The sequence below is a fragment of the Neovison vison genome, chromosome 14 (assembly GCF_020171115.1).
Source record: "Neovison vison isolate M4711 chromosome 14, ASM_NN_V1, whole genome shotgun sequence".
In the NCBI taxonomy this organism is placed as follows: domain Eukaryota; kingdom Metazoa; phylum Chordata; class Mammalia; order Carnivora; family Mustelidae; genus Neogale; species Neogale vison.
In genome coordinates, this window is record NC_058104.1 from 27,878,932 (window position 1) to 27,896,677 (window position 17,746).

The 17,746-nt window shown below is 49.0% G+C and overlaps 1 protein-coding gene across 2 annotated transcripts in view; it reads right to left on the minus strand.

The window, feature by feature from the left end:
• Nucleotides 1–12,044, minus strand: part of MYH11 (myosin heavy chain 11) — a 113,115-nt gene extending 101,071 nt beyond the window's left edge. For both annotated transcript variants that reach the window (XM_044233108.1, XM_044233107.1), the window contains exon 1: nt 11,968–12,044. The gene's annotated coding sequence lies outside the window, so the exon portion shown is untranslated. The remainder of the gene's footprint in view (nt 1–11,967) is intronic.
• Between the last annotated feature and the right edge of the window lie 5,702 nt (nt 12,045–17,746).

Consider the following 17,746-nt stretch of genomic DNA (forward strand, 5'->3'; position numbering starts at 1 on the left):
AGTTTTAAACTCTTCTGGGTTTCTTAACATTTTTTTTTAAGATTTTATTTATTTATTTGACAGAGAGAGATCACAAGCAGGCAGAGAGGCAGGCAGAGAGAGAGGAGGAAGCAGGCTCCCTGCAGAGCAGAGAGCCCGATGCGGGCCTCGATCCCAGGACCCTGAGATCATGACCCGAGCCGAAGGCAGCAGCTTAACCCACTGAGCCACCCAGGCGCCCTTGTGGGACGTTATTCCAGGGGCATCCCTCCTGCAACCTCACTTTTAATTGTTGTGAAAGAACACTCCTTCTGCTTGGAAGAATTTCAATGAACAAACGTAGAAGGAACAACAAAACTAGAACGTAGCAATTTTGGAAGCCCTAATAAAACAGTGGGCCCTGACAATGACCATCAGTAGTTACTCAAACCATGAGACCAGTGGCTCACGCACATCCCTGTGCACCAGCACCCCGACCCTGCCCTGGGGGTGGGGCTGTGAAATCGCAGATGGCTGGGCCCACCCCCAGAACTCCTGAATCAGCAGGGCTGGGGTGAGCCCCAGGACGTGCATTTCTAAGAAATTCCTGGGTAATGCTGAGGATGTAGGTCTGGGATCTGCAATTTAGACCCACGGAGTTAGAGGAGAAGTGGCTGGAGAGGTTTATCATGTGTACATCAGGAGGGTGTCACCTAAGTGTGGCCATTAACCTTAATATCACAATAAAGAGTTGATCAGACGCCGGATGGGGAACCATGGAAAGTGCCACCAGCGTCAAGGAAATATTCTTCCAGAAAGAAGGTGGGGGGGGTGGGGGATGGGGAACCAAAGCTTCACCCTCATTAGGTGAAGGTCTAACACCCAGGAAATGCAAGGCACAGGGAATGCACTAAACATGGGGGACGGTGGGGGGTTGCAACAAAGTCCACAGGTGGGAAGGCATCAGACAAATGATTGCATTCCTTTAACCAAGTACAGAAAAAGGAGAGGATGGTATAAACTAGAAGGGGGTTTGAGACCCAGAGAAAAACAGGGATGAAGACAAAAGAGGGTCCTCCCAGTTCGATTAGTACCAAAGGGGAGTTTGATTACTACCAAAGGCAGGTGCCTGGGGGTGGGGGGGGAGGTGGCCTAGTGGTCTATCTACCTGTGCACACATAGGAACACTTTCACAATGAAAAAGTCCAACAGAGAAAATAAAAGACAAACATAGAGGCGGGGAGAAGAACCCCTCCTCCCCTAACACGCACATACCAGGGCAAGTCAGAAATAAGGGCACGTTTCGCATTTCTGAAAAGCCACGCCTTGCATGGGAAGCTTTGCAAAATCGAATGCAATTGTGAGAAAAAAACGAAATTCTGACAACCTGTCCCAAAAACATAGGAGACGATCAAGAAAATCTGAACATCAGCTTAATATCCTTTATATTAGGGAATGTGTTAAACTTTTCAGAGCAACCATGGTACCATGATTTCATCTATTTAGGGTACTTTCCTGGGGCGCCTGGCTGGCTCGGTGGGAGGACCACGTGACTCTTGATCTCGGGGGTTGTAAGTTCGAGCCACACGTGGGGTATGGACAGGACTTTAAGTGAATGAACTTCAAAAAACTATCTAGAGGGGCGCCTGGGTGGCTCAGTGTGTTAAGCCGCTGCCTTCGGCTCAGGTCATGATCCCGGGGTCCTGGGATCGAGCCCCACGTTGGGCTCTCTGCTCAGCAGGGAGCCTGCTTCTTCCCCTCTCTCTCTCTGCCTGCCTCTCTGTCTGCTTGTGATCTCTGTCTGTCAAATAAATAAATAAATAAATCTTTAAAAAAAAAAAAAAAAAAACTATCTAGAGGCCCTTCCTTTCTGAGATAGTCGGAAGTAGTTGTAACTGCTTGACAAGCCAGGGGTTGAGGGCTGGGATGCCTACAGATGGGCTACGCTGTTCTGTTTGACATTTTTCTTTAAAATGAAAAACAGTACTACATAAAATTTGAACAATTCTCATCTATGTGTAAGCAGTGTCAGTATCCCACCCCATTTCCCATTTGGCCTGTATGTCATCCCCAGGGCCAGGTTCTCTGTATACCCACAGGGAGTGTTAACACTCACATTCCCGGTCCAGGGGCTGGGCTGAGTGGCTCACATGCAGGACCACCAGGGAACAACAGCACAGCTTTAGGACTGGCTGTTACACTCAGCTCCATCTTACAGATATGGAAACAGAGGCTCAGAGAGGTGAAGCAATCTGCCTGAGGTCACACAGCAGAGCCAGGTCCTGAGCCCACGTCTGATTCCAGAGCCTGTGCCCCTCTGCCTCCCACAAGAGCCGGATGGGCTTGTCTGGAGCTCAACGGAGAATGTGCAGTAAAAGATCTGACCCTTGAAAGGACCTGACACCGTTCCTGGCACACTATCAACATTCAAAATGGGACCCCAGTGAGATGGAGGGAACTTCGGCTCCATACCGCAGTAAGAAAAAAATCTCACGCACACATTTGAATGAAGAAGGGAGACACAAAAAGGATGTACTGTGGGATTCTGTTTATAGGAGGTTCAAAACCAGGCAAAGCTATATCCTACAGTGATAGACGCCAGAGCAGGACCTTCTTAATCTGTGTGCCGGGGACAGGGACGTGATCATTTTGTGACCACTCATTCCACTATGTACCCAAATTATGAGTACTTTTCTGATACAAAGTACACACTTCCATGAAAAATTGTGGTTTCCTTTTATTTTTTCATCTTCGCAAGAAAATACACATAAAATTGACCACCTTCACCTACCAAGGGCACAGCTCAAATGACAACTAAATGGGCTCTTTCCGATGGTGATGGAGGTCAACCGCCTGACAAGTCAGAAAAACAGCAAACATAATACAACAGAAAAACGAAAGGACATAGGAATCCTGTCTCGTCCAGGACTCAGAAACCCAAACAAGATCAAGTGCAGAAAGTCTGTCTCTAGCCAAAAAAGGAGAGAGAAAAGCGGGCTCACTTCTCAGGACTTTGATGTTTCCGGCAGTTACAAAGTGTGACATCTGCTTTGGTCAAAGCAAAGCAAAGAGAAGCCTGGCTTCACCCTGGAATGGCATTTCCCAGAGTGTGTTCCTTGGAACCCTAATCCCTTGAAATAGTAGAGGTGGGGGTTGGGTGGGATTCAGGGAAGTTGAGATACTTTTCCAAAAAAAAAAAAAAAAATTCTGTGGTTAAAGCCACTTGAAAAGTGCTACTCCCCGCCCCCCTCAATCCACTCCCCCAAGCTCCCACCCCGCCCACCTCCGCCATAGAGAGACCACATATCAGGACATCCAAGAGGTTAACAGGTCCTGACTCCCCAAAACGATATTATGCTTTTGGACCCAGGGCTCCCCAAAACATTTGGCCACAGACCTCTTTTCCCACCAAACACGGATGAAATCCTACAGATTTGCCCTTGAGAAAATTCAGTGAACCTAACAAATTGATAATACTATTAGTATTCACAGCTGCTAAATCTTTATTAGGTACCTGGTATCATCTCATTTAATCCCCTCATAAACACCAAGATACACCATTAACTCTGGTTTACAGACGAGGAAATGGGCACAGAGAGGCTGCTACTTGTCCATCGTGGCACAGCCAGCTACAGTGGACCCTGAATAAAGGTATATTTCCAAGATGATCTCTTCTGCTCTGTTCGCCTTCTTTGAAACAGGCAGAGCACTTGAGGGCTCTGGGAAATACAGGCGTGCCTGAGAAAGGTCCCCGTTCCGTGTCCAAGGCTCCGGGTAAGTCGGCTTCATCGTTAAAAGGATATGCCCCAGGGTACCTGGGTGGCTCAGTGGGTTAAGCCGCTGCCTTTGGCTCAGGTCATGATCTCAGGGTCCTGGGATCAAGTCCCGCATCGGGCACTCTGCTCAGCGGGGAGCCTGCTTCCTCCTCTCTCTCTCTCTGCCTGCCTCTATGCCTACTTGTGATCTCTCTCTGTCAAATAAATAAATAAAATCTTTAAAAAAAAAAAAAAAAAAAAAGGATATGCCCCAGCATGTAGCCAGAGCCTTGTGTCTTCAAAATTTGGGATCCTGGCTCCTCAGCACAAAGTGGCACGTCAGGCATTAGGGGAGGAGACAGAGGGAGGAATAAAAAGCATCTGGCAGGGTGCCTGGGTGGCTCAGTGGGTTAAAGCCTCTGCCTTCAGCTCAGGTCATGATCTCAGGGTCCTGGGATCAAGCCTCACATGGGGGCTCTCTGCTCAACAGGGAGCCTATTTCCCCCTCTCTCTCTGCCTGCTTCTGCTACTTACGATCTCTGTCTATCAAATAAATAAATAAAATCTTTAAAAAAAAAAAAAAAGCTGGCAAAATCAGGAGTGGTCAGGGAGCAGGATCCCAGTGAGAGGGTTCTCCTCCTGCTGCATGGAAAAAAACCTGGTCCCCTGCTCCTGGCTGCGGCCCTTCATTTCAAGCAGGGGTTTTCAACCTCGGCGCTGGGGACATTGGGCACTGATCATTCTTTGGTGGGGGATGGGGCTGCCTTGTGCATTAGAGGATGTTCTCAGCATCCTTGTTCTCTACCTGCTACAGACCAGCAGCCCCTCCTCCTACCCGCTGTGGACGTCGCCAGATGCTCAAAACTGTCCCTAGTGCGAATCACCGCTTAAGAGCAAACACAGGGGTTCTCTTAGGAAGACAAGGAAAGCTGAGGACCGTCGCTACGTGATCCACACCAGCTTGGAAGGCCAAGTGCAGAAGGTCACACAGGTGAAATGAAGACATGAGTCAGACAAGAGACAGACTCCCAGAGAGCTGAGCCTCCAGGAGATTCCTCCGTCCCCCACCGTCCCCTCCTCCCACGCCCTGCATCGGCTTCAGGGTCAGAAAGGTCACCTAGGGTAGTGCTGCAGAGGACTGATGGACCCTCGGTTGGGTTCATTCATCAAGGGCTGCTCTCAAGCCTTTCGATAAGAACAAAGGACTTTCGTGCTCTGCGTCAGCAACATCCAACACAGCTGAGTGTGTCCAGCGTGGACACAGCCCCAGCTTCCTTGCCAGCCTCACACAGTTTCATTCTCTGAGCTCCAACAAGCTGTCGGCTAGCCTCTGCAACACCACAAGGTTACAAGTCCCAGTTCTGCTACGCATTCGCTGGGTGACTCTGGGCAAGTCCTCCTGCCTCTCTGAGCCTTGCCTTTTTCATGTGGGGGAAGGGGGAAGTGGGGGCTGGCCTGACACTCACATTTTATGATATCCGTGGATACCAAAGGGTTGAAATTGGACCCATGAAGACTGTCCAGGGGCTCTCGTGTGTTTTCATGTCGGCTTTATTTTCCCCAGGGGAACGCAGGGGTTAAAGATCTTGCCCTTTCTGTTTCCGCACCAATGAAAAATGAGTAAAATACCCCAGGGCCCAAATCGTATAGGATTTGCACATCACCACGCCTGCTTGACAGCTTCCCTGAAGATTTCATTGCCCAGCCGCCGGCTCGGGAGCTGGGACCAGAGACACAAACCTAAATGTCCCCGGGGTCAGAGGGGCAATGTAGAGTGACCCAGGCTCCAGGTGGCTGGGGGACCTCCCACTCTGCCTAGAGATGGCCTCAGCTCCTTCACTCCAGGTGGGGTCACCGGGTGAGAATGTGGGCCCTGCACGGCCAGATGGCCAACAGACCCACAAGTCTGAGTTTAGGTATGAAAGCGCCATCCCCTCAAGTTAAAACAAACGCTGCCCCTTTCACACAAACAAAACTCAATGTCCTCTGAGCCCATCCAGGACATAAGCCACCTGCCGGAAGGACCTCTGCATCAGAGAAACGAGGTCAAGGTCTAGCCCAGGTGTGGGAGGAGCTCGAAAGTAGGAGCAAAAGGAAGTAGAAGCAGGACCAGGCTCCCTCAACACACCAGGTGTTCCCGGCCTCAAGCTGTCCCCACAAGGCCACTGGGCTCTACCTTTGTTACTAATAATAGCCACCATCATTACTGAGCCCCTTCTTTTCATGGGGTATGGGGTTGGGCCATCTATTACTATTATTACTAATTTTTTAAGAAGTTTTTAAAAAAAATTTTTCTTTATTTGACAGAGAGAGAGAGAGAGAGAGAGAGAGAGAGAGAGCGCCCAGCAGGGGGAGCAGGAGAGGGAGAAGCAGACTCCCCACTGAGCAGGGAGCCCTACACAGGGCTCCATTCCCCCAAAGGCAGCCGCTTCACCCAGTGAGCCACCCAGGCGCCCTGGGGTGGGGCCTTTATTAAATACACCAGCTCACAGTGTGTCCTAAGTGTCCGGCAAGGTAAGCATCATTTATTATTCCTTTAATATTACAGAGATCCTGGAAAGTAAACTACATTCAAGGTCTTCACTGGTAAAAGCTGGAGCCAGGATTTAAATCCGGATCTGCCTGACACCCAATCTACCCTTAGCAGAAAAGCTCTTCCTTGGGACGCCTGGGTGGCTCAGTTGGTTAAGCAGCTGCCTTCGGCTCAGGTCATGATCCCAGTGTCCTGGGATCGAGTCCCACATCGGGCTCCTTGCTCGGCAGGGAGCCTGCTTCTCCCTCTGCCTCTGCCTGTGCTTGCTCTCTCTCCCTCTCTCTCTGACAAATAAATAAATAAAATCTTTAAAAAGAAAAGAAAAGAAAAGCTCTTCCTTGCGCCTGGCCTGGCCCCCACGCCACGCCCCCCCCATCACATCCCCTACCTCCGGAGGGTCCCAAGGCAACCCGCCCTCACCGTAACAGAAAAAAGATGGGCAATGAAACTATCAGCTCTGTCTTGCTTTCAACATCTAACTCATTTAGATACTGTGTTTTTGTTTGTTTGTTTGTTTTAAGATTCTATTTATTTATTTGACAGAGAGAGATCACAAGTAGGCAGAGAGGCAGGCAGAGAGAGGGAGGAGGAAGCAGGCTCCCTGCTGAGCAGAGAGCCCGATGCGGGACTCGATCCCAGGACCCTGAGATCATGACCTGAGCCGAAGGCAGCGGCTCAACCCACTGAGCCACCCAGGCACCCTAGATACTGTGTTTAAAGTCACTCCGAGGGAAGTGTTTTAGGTCAGAGAGCAAACTCCTTTTTCTCCCCTAGCGAGAGAAACTGGGTGAGCAGGAGACATCGTAGCTCCTATGCAGAACAGTTTTGGGAAAGAGAGAACTGGTCATTTCTGGCCCTAACAGCCCCATTGTACTTTGTAGCTTACAATCCTGGCATAACGCAGCTTACAATAAAGGGACAGTCTCAAATGGGACAGACATTTCTCAATATCTATCTATTTTAAATATGCCTGCCGGGGCGCCCGAATGGCTTGGTCACTGAAGCATCCGGCTCTTGATTTCGGCTTTAGGTCACGATCTCAGGGTCGTGAGATCGAGCCCTGTGTTGGGCTCAGCACTGGGCACAGAGCCTACTTAAGATTCTCTCTTCCTTTCCATCATCCCCTCCCCTGCTCTCTCCTTCTGTCCTGCTGCCTTTCTCCCACCACACTCCCTCCCTCTCTCTCTCTCTCTCAAAAAAATAAAAATAAAAATAAATGTGCATACCCTTTGACTTAGCCATTGAATTGCTGGGAATTTATCTGATAAACTCGTGTAATTAGACAAAAATAGATACAAGGAGGGTCCCTGAAGCACTCTTCAGAGAAGTGATGGCAAGCAGCTGGTAATGTTTCCATCAGGGGTTGTTTCCGTAAGAAGCTAGACTTTCAAACAACAGAGTATTATGCAGCTGATTTTTTAAAATGCCAAAACAGGCTCATATAGAAAGAGGCAGGAGATCTAGGATTAACTGGGGAAAAAAAAAAAAAAAGGTCTAATTTCCAGAATGCCAATATTTGTGTAACAAAAGGAAATTTGAGATAGAAAGGTTTTCAAAAGATCTTTGAGAATACACTAACCTTGATCACTTCAGGGAATGAGGAGAAGGGCGTTCTACCTGGAGCCTGGGGAATGGCAATCGCAACCCCAGAGGTCTCAAAGGTTGACCCTTTTGAGATTCTGTATCATCTGCTGCAGACTTTGCTGGTCCGGCAAGGAAGGAATGGGAAGTGGCAAGTTCAAGGCTGCGTGAGTGAGCAAGGGGCGAGTCCTGCTGCCCTTTCTTGGGGACTTTTGATGAGGGCTTTTCCTTCCAAGCTGCTTATTAACTGATTCAAATCCAAGGTAAGAACAACAGGCACTCTTACAAAACAACAGCAAGAACAACAGGCACTCTTATAAAATTCCCTTCAAATCCCTACGTGGCCTTCTTCAGACTCAGCCTTTCCTCTGATGTGTGGCCATGGTTAAACTCTTTACAGGTCAGGGGTGGAGGGCAGAGACCCCAGGGAGCAAAAAGAACCCTTATAAAAGTCAGACAGGGTTTCGTTCACAGGGGAGCGCCTCAAGGGGGCCATCTCGACCCTACACAAATCACAAATGGGGGCACCTGGGTGGCTCAGTGGGTTAAAGCCTCTGCCTTCGGCTCAGGTCATGATCCCAGGGTCCTGGGATCAAGTCCCGCATCGGGGTCTCTGCTCAGGAAGGAGCCTGCTTCCTCCTCTCTCTCTCTCTGCCTGCCTCTCTGCCTGCTTGTGATGTCTGTCGAATAAATAAATAATCTTTTTTTAAAAATCACAAATGGGCCAAGAGCACTGGAATGTGCGATGTTCTTGGCACAGCTGAGGAAGTGTGGCCATATTGAAGCAGAAGATTCTAGCAACCACCTTTGGGGCAAATAGGATTTATGGAGACATGATCCAAAAGGAAAATCAGGGACAAGTTTCTCCTTTACAGAAAGGCCACAGCAGAGACAGGCATTCTGGTTCTGCCAAGTACCAGCTCTCCCACATTAAGCAAAACCCTTAAGGTCGCTGGTCAGGTGCGTTATAAGTAACTGTCCACTGAAGTTGACCAGGGACCAGGCACTATGTTAAACCCTTTATTGGCATTATTCCACTTAATCCTCCCAACAGGGTAATCCCTTGGGCTCTAGAGTTAGAAAGGCCTAGATCTGCAGAATCCATTCCTTCTCATCAGTCAGGCAAGCTATCTTGAGCAAGTTATTCAGAGCACGAAAGTAAAAAGGGGCCAATAATAATGTCTCCTCCAAAGGGTTGTTGTAAAGCCAGTAAAATGATGCCAGTGAAGAGCTTAGCAGGTCGGCTGGCAAAAGTGCTCATCAGCTCTTCCCCACCCCATTTTTCAGATGGGAAAACTGAGGTTTGCCAAGTCCAAGGCGGGTGATTTCTAAATTTGCTCGTGACATTCTAGGATTCCAGGGGATTTAACACTGGACTTGGTTTTCCAGAAAAATCTGATGCCTATCTGATTTCAGAATTACATGGTTGTGCCTACAACAGAAAATCCACCTGTTTGGATCCAATGTTCTGCAGAAAGAAGAGACACATCACGCCCCCACCCCTGCCGGAAAAAAATAAAATTTTCAGGAAAGGCCATGTGAACACACAGCGAGAAGGCACCCTTCTTCAAACCAAGAATGGGATCGGCCGATGCCTTGACATTGGACGTCACAGTCTCCAGACCTGGTCCTCTTCCCTTCCTTAAGATGACAGGTCCTCATCTGGCTAAGTGATTTAGTCAATGACGAGAGCCAGATGCTGAGAAGTGGACTCAGGTCATTGGCAATTGATGAACAAGCAGGATTCTGAAGAGCTGGTTTGGCCAAATCTTCTAGCGCCAGAGCTCCGGGAAGAGGCAAGGGCAGATGAGACAGTGCCAGAGGTAGACGGGGAGAAGGGGACAGTGGGGGACCTGCGTGTGAATGAAGGGACCTGACTGTGGAGTGTTAGAGAAATTCATCAACGCACTGGAAAGGACGCCTCATAGACTTTGTGAAGCCTTGGAGTTATTAACCCCCCATGCAACAGAGTCTCACAAAGGTAATTAATTTTTTACAGAACAGAAATTCTGTTTTCTATTCCCACCTTGGAAAGCAGTAGCTTAAGAAACGTGAGTGGTCAAAAAAAAAAAAAAGTTCCTTAAATAAATAAAACCTGTAAATTAGAGAGGAGCAGGCAGAAGTCTTCCCTCTTCTCTCCCCAAAGCCTCCTTCTCCAGGCTCCCCCACTTGTTCCCAAATGGGAAGAACAAGGGCCAAGAAATCCCCAGAGTCTCAACCAACAAAGCTGCCATAGAACGCTAATTTGCAAGCGAGCTGGGGATGGCCTCGTGGAAAACGCTACCATACATGGGCATGTTTGCCTCAATCTCGGCCCCTGGACAGAAAAGTAATGATAACAAACCCATAACAAATACCTTGTACGGAATAACACGTCTATTTCAGATGCGAAAATAAAAAAACACGGTGTGTACCAGGCGAGCCCTAGAAGCTTCTTGTGGGAAGCCCAGCTGGTTCATGGGTTGGACCCTCAGGATGGCAGCCCGGACGGCCCACCACCCCCACCCCTGGGGGGCGGGGGACAAACAACACATTTTATTTTAAATTTACAAAAGGTCCATTTGTTTTCTTCAAAGAGAAGATGATAAAACCTTGCCTTCCTGGAAGCAGCTGGTCGCCCCTAGAAACCTAACTTCAAAAAGAGTTTTTGTAAAGACAAAAGATGGTGGGTTCAAGGCTATGGCCTTGGCATCAGACATACCCAGGAACGGGCTCCACCACTTATAAGCTGTGTGACGCCGGACAAGTTACTGAACCTCTCTGAGTCCCAGCTGCCTTTTTACGAAATGGGCATCATGAGCCTCCTTTAAAAGATTGTTGCGGTGATTCAAGGAGCTAAATTACATCAAACATGGCTACAGTGCCTGGTACATACGTATCCCACCAGGCTGGGCAGCTATCTCCCTGGAAACGCTCGGAAGAAAGAATTCCTTCCACAGAGATTCAACATCCTCTGTCACACACTGCCATCCATCCAATGCCTTTCAGTCCAGCATCTTTAAGAAAACAAAACCCATCCAGAAAGACCAAAGAAAACACAACTATGCACGTCGGCTGATTCACAGTCTGCCCACTTTCCCTTTGCTAAACCCTGGCCACTTGGCAATTTTACCGATCGGAATTTTATCGATCGGTTCTTAATACTGGAACTAAACACTCTCTGTCTTGGGTTTCTAAATACTTTCTCTGACTTCTTGATCAGCGTGGCTTTGAATGGTGCCTTTCCTCAAGCAGCAAAATCCCCACCAGCTCTCTGCGCAGGGAGGAAACTGCAACAGGTGCGCCCACTTTGTGGGACATTAAGAGCAACATTTGTATCAGCTGCTCTGCAGACAATGCCAGAACCTTCTTACCGAATCCACCTGCCGGTCATGGATGCAAATTGAGGCTCTGGCATCTGTCTGGGTATTTGAAGCCCCTGGGATTAGCCTGGATAAGACTTTTTTTTTTTTTTTTTCCTTTGGAGTGAGGGGGTCTGGAAGAAAACTGGGCTGTAAGAAATACATTGGATCATATCCAGCCCTACCTCTCCAGGGATATCAACAAGCACATCCTTTAAATGGTGAAAAACACTCTTCTTTCTGCAGAGCAACTGCCCACGTGTTTCTGACTCATTTAACTAGCCTTGCTTCCGAATACACCTGGAGCATTACTTTGCACACCTCTGTGACTGGAAGCAACTTTTCAGTGAAGTTCATTTGCGTTTTATCTGTGCCTAAAATCAAAGTTAGGAGCTTAGGAAGTTGGTCCTCTGAGACTGTAAGGGGTCACATCTCCCAGATTTGCCTTTTAAGAACAGTATAGGATGCCTCTTTTTTTTTTTTTTTTTAAGTATTTTGTTTTTGTTTTTGTTTCTGGAGATTCAAGTGTAACTGGAGGTGGGCCTGGGCATTTGTCTTTAGAAAGGACCCCCAAGGAGGTATTTATCATTGACAACCTTGGGAGATGCTGGTTTGAGGAAAACCTAGGCTGACTGGGGCAGAGAAATGAACATTGGGAATCCCTACTTCCTCCCCAAAGTCCTTGAGAGGACGACAACCAAAACACCTCGCGGCTCCCCAGCCCTTGTAGGATGCCCCGTGGGACCCTCAAACCCCCTACCCCATTGACCCACCCCCACCCCAGGACCACCCTACTTACAGATCTCCCAACTGGGGGGACAGCGGAGAAGAAACTGGGTGGAGAGCTCAGATCTGGCACACCTCCCAGGCAGGGGAGTCCAAATCTCCCGGTTGGCCCGGGACGCCTCTCTTTATAGACCCGGAGCTGCCCACGGGAGGGAGAGGGGAGGCGGCCGGGGGAGTGGGAGGGAGGGTCCCATGCTGCTCCCTCCGCAGCGCCCCCTGCAGGGTCCGGGAAGCGCGGCTTCAGTGCGGGCCCTAGGGCGCACCTGCGGCTGCGCGGGGAGAGGGGCGCACGCGGAGCGGGAGCGCAGGGGGCTGCGGAGCTCGCGGCAGAAGGCTTCGGGGCAGGTGTCTCACCCGCCTTCCCTGCTCTGGGACAGTCACCGAGACTCTGATTCCCAGAGAAAGGGGGCGAGCGGCCAGCGTCTACAGGGGATGCTTGAGAATGGCTTGGCCCGGTCAAGAGCACTGCGCGGATTTTAACCGCTTCCTCCCCACGGAGCGGGTGGGGGGAGGGGGGTTGTGAATTGCCACCTCCCCGCCCGGCTTCTGATTTTATTTGCCTCCCACTGGCTGGATGCGGGGTTGGCCGTGCTGACTGAAAAGTAAAGAAAGGGGATTTTTTGAACTTTGCAAAGTGCGAGGCAGGAGCCCCCGAATGCTGGGAATTGTTCGGGAAAGGAAACTTTTTATTTTTCCCAGTTTGCCATCCCCACCTCCACCCACAAGCAAAAGATGAAAAGAAAAAGAAAAGAAGAAAAGAAAAACAAAATAACAAAAAACAAAACAAAACAAAACGCTGCTGTGATTTCAGGCCTCCATGTGCCTTTCGCTGAGTGCCTGACCTCGGGCAAGTCATTTCCTTGCTCTGAGCCTTAGAGTCCGCAGCTAAAAAAACAAACAAACAAACAAACAAAAACGGATGCGTGTGTTGAGGAGGGTACATTTATGTAATTTGCAAGGTGCATGTCAGGATCCAAATAAAATGGGTGGGACCCCGCCCTTGCAAGTCCCCAAACTTTCCTCCCCCGCCCACAAAATTCTTGCAAATGAAGAAGCTGCTTAAAACTTGACTTCAAGCTTAGCACTCCTCTCTCCCCTCCTCCCCCGGCATTTGTCTGTCTCTCCCGTATGTCTGACGCAAATCCATCATGCTTTCTGTCTTGCGGCCACTCTGTATGTCATTGTGTCCATCACTGTCTCTCTCTGTCTCTCCCTTTGTCGTAAGTGTCCCTCTGTCTCTGGCACCTGTGTCTCTCCCGCACGTCTCCCTCCGTCTCTGGCCCTTGCCTCTGGCTCCCGATCTCCGGCTGGCTCTCTCCCTGACTCTCGGTCTTCTCCCTGGTCTCTGCTGCCGGCACGCACACAGGCCATAAAAGGAAGCCCAGGCGGTGGGCTGGCCCCGCGCCAGGCCGGGGACCCGCGCACCCCGCTCCCCGCCCCGCACGGGCTCCGGCTTCCCGGGCCGGTCCTCCCTCCCGGGACGCGGCGGGGGGCGCAGGGCGGGCGACAACCCAAAAAGGGCAGGCGCGGGCTCCTTCCTGCAGGAATTCCCAGCGCCGCATACCAGCCCGGGGCTGCCCGCTCCCCCTGACTAAATATGGTGCGGAGCGGCCTCCCGGCGCGGCGGGCGCGGGGGAGGGGGCCCTGCCTCCCACGGCCGCGACAGCGACGCGCGGGGACAGCCCCCCAGGCCCACGCGGGCTCCAGCTACTCCCGGTGGCCAGAGGGTTTGGGGAGAGGGTCAGAGGCCGTGGGAAGACCCTTACCAGGCTCTGTGCCCTTGGTCCACAACCCCTCCCCTAGTAACCAGATCAGATTAGGTGGAGGGGGCCGTGGGCCTGTGTTAATACCCCCATTTTGCAGGTGAGAAAACTGAGGTTCTAGAGGTGTGCAGAGATTTGCCCAGGCTCTCACTGGGACTGGAGCCCATCATTGCCAGGATTTACTTCCAAAGAGTTGTTAAAGGGAAATGCCTTCTCAGGCTGAATCCTCTACGGTTGGTGGCCAGTGCAGCTTTCTAGCTGTTCTACCACAAGCCAGTCCTTAAAGGCTCTGTGACTCAGTTTCCCTACCTGAATGCTTGTAAACAGTCGTTGAGATGATCCATGTAAAATGAACATATGGTCCTGTTATCTGGTAGTTGTTATTATTCTCAACAAACTTGAAACCCAGTAGGTTGGCACAGGCCTTGGGTGTGTGACGGCAAGTAAGAGCCTGTCCCTCCTGCAGGGTCCCCACGGCAGGGCTCAGCGTCTCAGACCCTCTTGATCACTTCCTCATGCTTCCAACGTCAGGCTCTCCTGCTTTCTCACCCCTGAAAACACGCAAGTGCCCTAAATCAGATCTGCCAGGGTTCAGCTGACTGCACAGCGTGGGGTAAAGATCTTCAGAAAATGATGGATAAGCTGCTTCTCCACGTGCCTTTTACTGTCTACACTGTAAAAGGAGTGGAAATTGCCCCTGCGTTGGCTGGTATGGACAGGGTGCAGAGCGGAGGGTGTGATGGAAAGGGAAGAGTGAAGTTGACCACCACCTTCCTGTCCTGGAACGAACCCAGAGCAGCCTGTCACAGTCGAACTTGCTGGCCTCAAAGTGAGAGCTGGCATCTTTACTGAATTAAGTGACAAGCCAATTAAGTAACAGGCTGGTGAATTAAGTAACTAGCATAGCTAATTAGTGCTGGAGCAGGAATTCCAACTCCCCATGTCTGATCGAGTCCATGTTAAGTAGATGGGAAGTTACGCTTGATCTTTGAGGCAACAGGCCAGAAGTCACAGGACAGTCGGTGTACTGAGACTCTGTCTTCTCGAAGAGGAACGCAGATGGACAGAATCTTTACCTCAACTACCTTACTGGGTTGTTAAATATGACGATGCATGTGAAGGCCTTATATAAGGTATTTCATACCTTCCTGGTACATGCTATGCATATTCAGGGACAGTATGTGTACATAACAGTCATTCATTAAATATCTGTCCAATGCAGAAGCTCAGATGTTTGAATCTTCAAAAGCACATTGTTATAATAATGAAGTCAAATGCCTGTTTTATTTCTCATGGCTCAAAAAGCCAGTTATTTTAAGATCAAGGGGGGAAAGCATACTTTAAAAAAAAGTGTTACTTCAAGAGCTGTCCAGTAAATTTCCTGGGCTTGTCTTCTTTGTGGGGTGCTGTGTAATGGGAGTTTCCATGAACTCATGAAACAAGACGGCAGAGGGGAAATTTCTCGCTTAGAGTCTTTCCCTCTTTATCAAATAGCTTTGTATTTGCTATTGGTTTCAAAAAGCTCCAAAATGTGATTCCCTCCAGTTTTTAATAATATCACAGATTGGATCCAAAGATGATTTACTCCTGCATGTACTTCACAATCTCATTATTTAAAAATGTACCAGCACTCAAGTCCTCCAGCCCAAGAGTTGCACAGCACTGTGCCTTCTTGTGAATGGACATCATTCCTGGCCATAAGCCCAGCTCGCCTCTATCTCTTGCACAAAGCCCCTTCTGTTTCACTCGTGTTGGCTCCACACGTCTCCAGGACAAGACTGCATGGCAGACAGACCTGCAATGCTCTCTCCTTCATCACTTTCCGATTCTGGTGTCTTGGTAACTCCAGATTCTCTACCCTCCATTAGGAATGGTCCTAAATGCCGCTTGGGTGGTTCAGCGGGTTAAACTTCTGCCTTCGGCTTGGGTCATGATCTCAGTTCAGGGTCCTGGGATCTACCTGCATCAGGGTCTCTGCTCAGCAGGGAGCCTGCTTCCCCCCTCCCTCTCTGCCTATCTCTCTGCCCAATTGTGATCTCTGTCTGTCAAATAAATAAATTAAATATATATACCTAAAATTCTCAAAGTAGTTATACAGTGTTTTACAAAACAAAACATGTTCTTCACATATGAACCAGTAAATCATACTCCTTAGAATTTACCCAAATGAGTTAAAAGCTTGAGTCCATGCTGAAGCCTGCGCTTGGGATGTTTAAAGCAGCTTTATCGGTAATTGTCAAACCTTGGGAGCAACCAAGCAGCTATTCAGCAGTGAAAGGACAATCTGGTACACTAAGGTGATGGAATATTCTTTGGTGCTGAAACAAACGAGCTTTCGAGCTATGAAAAGACATGGAGGGATCTTAGGTGCATATTACCAAGGGAAAGAAGCCGGTCTGTAGAGACCACATCCTGTAGGATTCCAACTATATAACATTCTGGGAAAGGCAGTTAGTTATAAGATCTGTGGTTGCCAGGGGTTGGGGGGCTGGAGGGATGAACGGAGAGAACTCAGGGACTTTAGGGCAGTGAAAATACTGCTTGGTACTAGAATGGTGGATAGGTGTCATCACACATTTGTTCAGATGCACAGAACGAACAGCACCCAAAACGAACGCTGATGTGAACTATGGACTGTGATAATGTGTCCGCACAGGTCCACCCGTTGGCACAAATGTGACACTCCCTGCAGGGGTAGGGGTGTGGGGGCAGGAGTGACATGAGTGAGGGAGTGGATATGAGGTGTACAGAAACTCTCTATGTATTATACTCAGCTTTGCTGTGAACCTGAGCTTGCTCTCGAAGGTAAAGTCTATTTTGGAGGATGCCTGGGTGGCTCAGTCAGTTAAGCGTCTGCCTTCAGATCAGATCATGATCCCAAGGCCCTGGATTGAGCCTGGAATAGGGCTCCCTGCTTAGCAGGGAGTCTGCTTCTCCCTCTGCCTCTTCCTTGCTCTCTTTCTCTCTCTCTCAAAATCTTAAAAAAAAAAAAAAAAGCAATTTTTCGTAAAAAGGTAGTTTCACCTTTCATTAAAAAAAAAACAAGTGAACAAAGACCACACGATCCTTGCAGAATGGTTAACGAAAGTCAAATACCAAGTGCCTGGGAAGCATTGTCTCAAATGCCTTTAAAGGCATATTCTCACAATGTTAATCCTTCATGTACACTTGGCTTTAGGTTAAAAGAACACATCAAGTCTTATATAATCATACAGACATGTGAGTCATACAGCTGCGTTCTTGCACATCATTATAAAGCTATCAGTTTACTCTGTGCAAACATATATGCTAAGCTAAATTTATCATCTTCAAACGCCACCTCTGCTCCTGCTGGGCTTTTGGACTGCCCAAGTTTTGTATTTCCACTTTTCCTAAACCTCTCTTCAGTCTCAATTCCCATCCTATTTTTCTGTATATCCAAATCTCCTCCTAAAACTTCTCCCTGTTTCTGGAGGAGAACTTCTCCCAACAACCCCATGAAAAGCACCAGCAATGATGCACTGATTCAGTTTATGAGGCAGGAGAATAGTTACATTTGTCTTGTCTTTCCCTCAGTTTCCCCCCCTCAGTTGTTTTTTTCTTTAATGTCTCAGCCAGTGCACCTTTTTCAATGACTGGCTTATAAATGAATTGACACCGTTCAAAAATCCTGAATATAAAAATTTCTAGAGCAGATTTTTCAACCTAAGGTCTTTTGTGGAAACCTCAAATCTCAAAAATCTTGAGTGTGTTGAAAACAGGTTGTTTTCCTTTTTGCAAATATAAAAACATACTACTAAATATGCTTTTTGGAACACCTACATGGCCCCCCAGGTTATAATACCGTTCCCCCCAGAGACGGACATCATGAGGCTCCTGGATGAAAAGTGTTGCAGGGTGGCTGATGTGGCTGATGCCCGGGGCGCGCGCCAGGGCAAGTTCTCCTCCTTCCATCTCACTCCACATCCTCCAACTACTAGGCCGCGGGAGATCCTGAAGGCAGGCCTGGGGAGCCACTCCCAATCTTCTTCCTGTCCTGGTGGCCAGCTC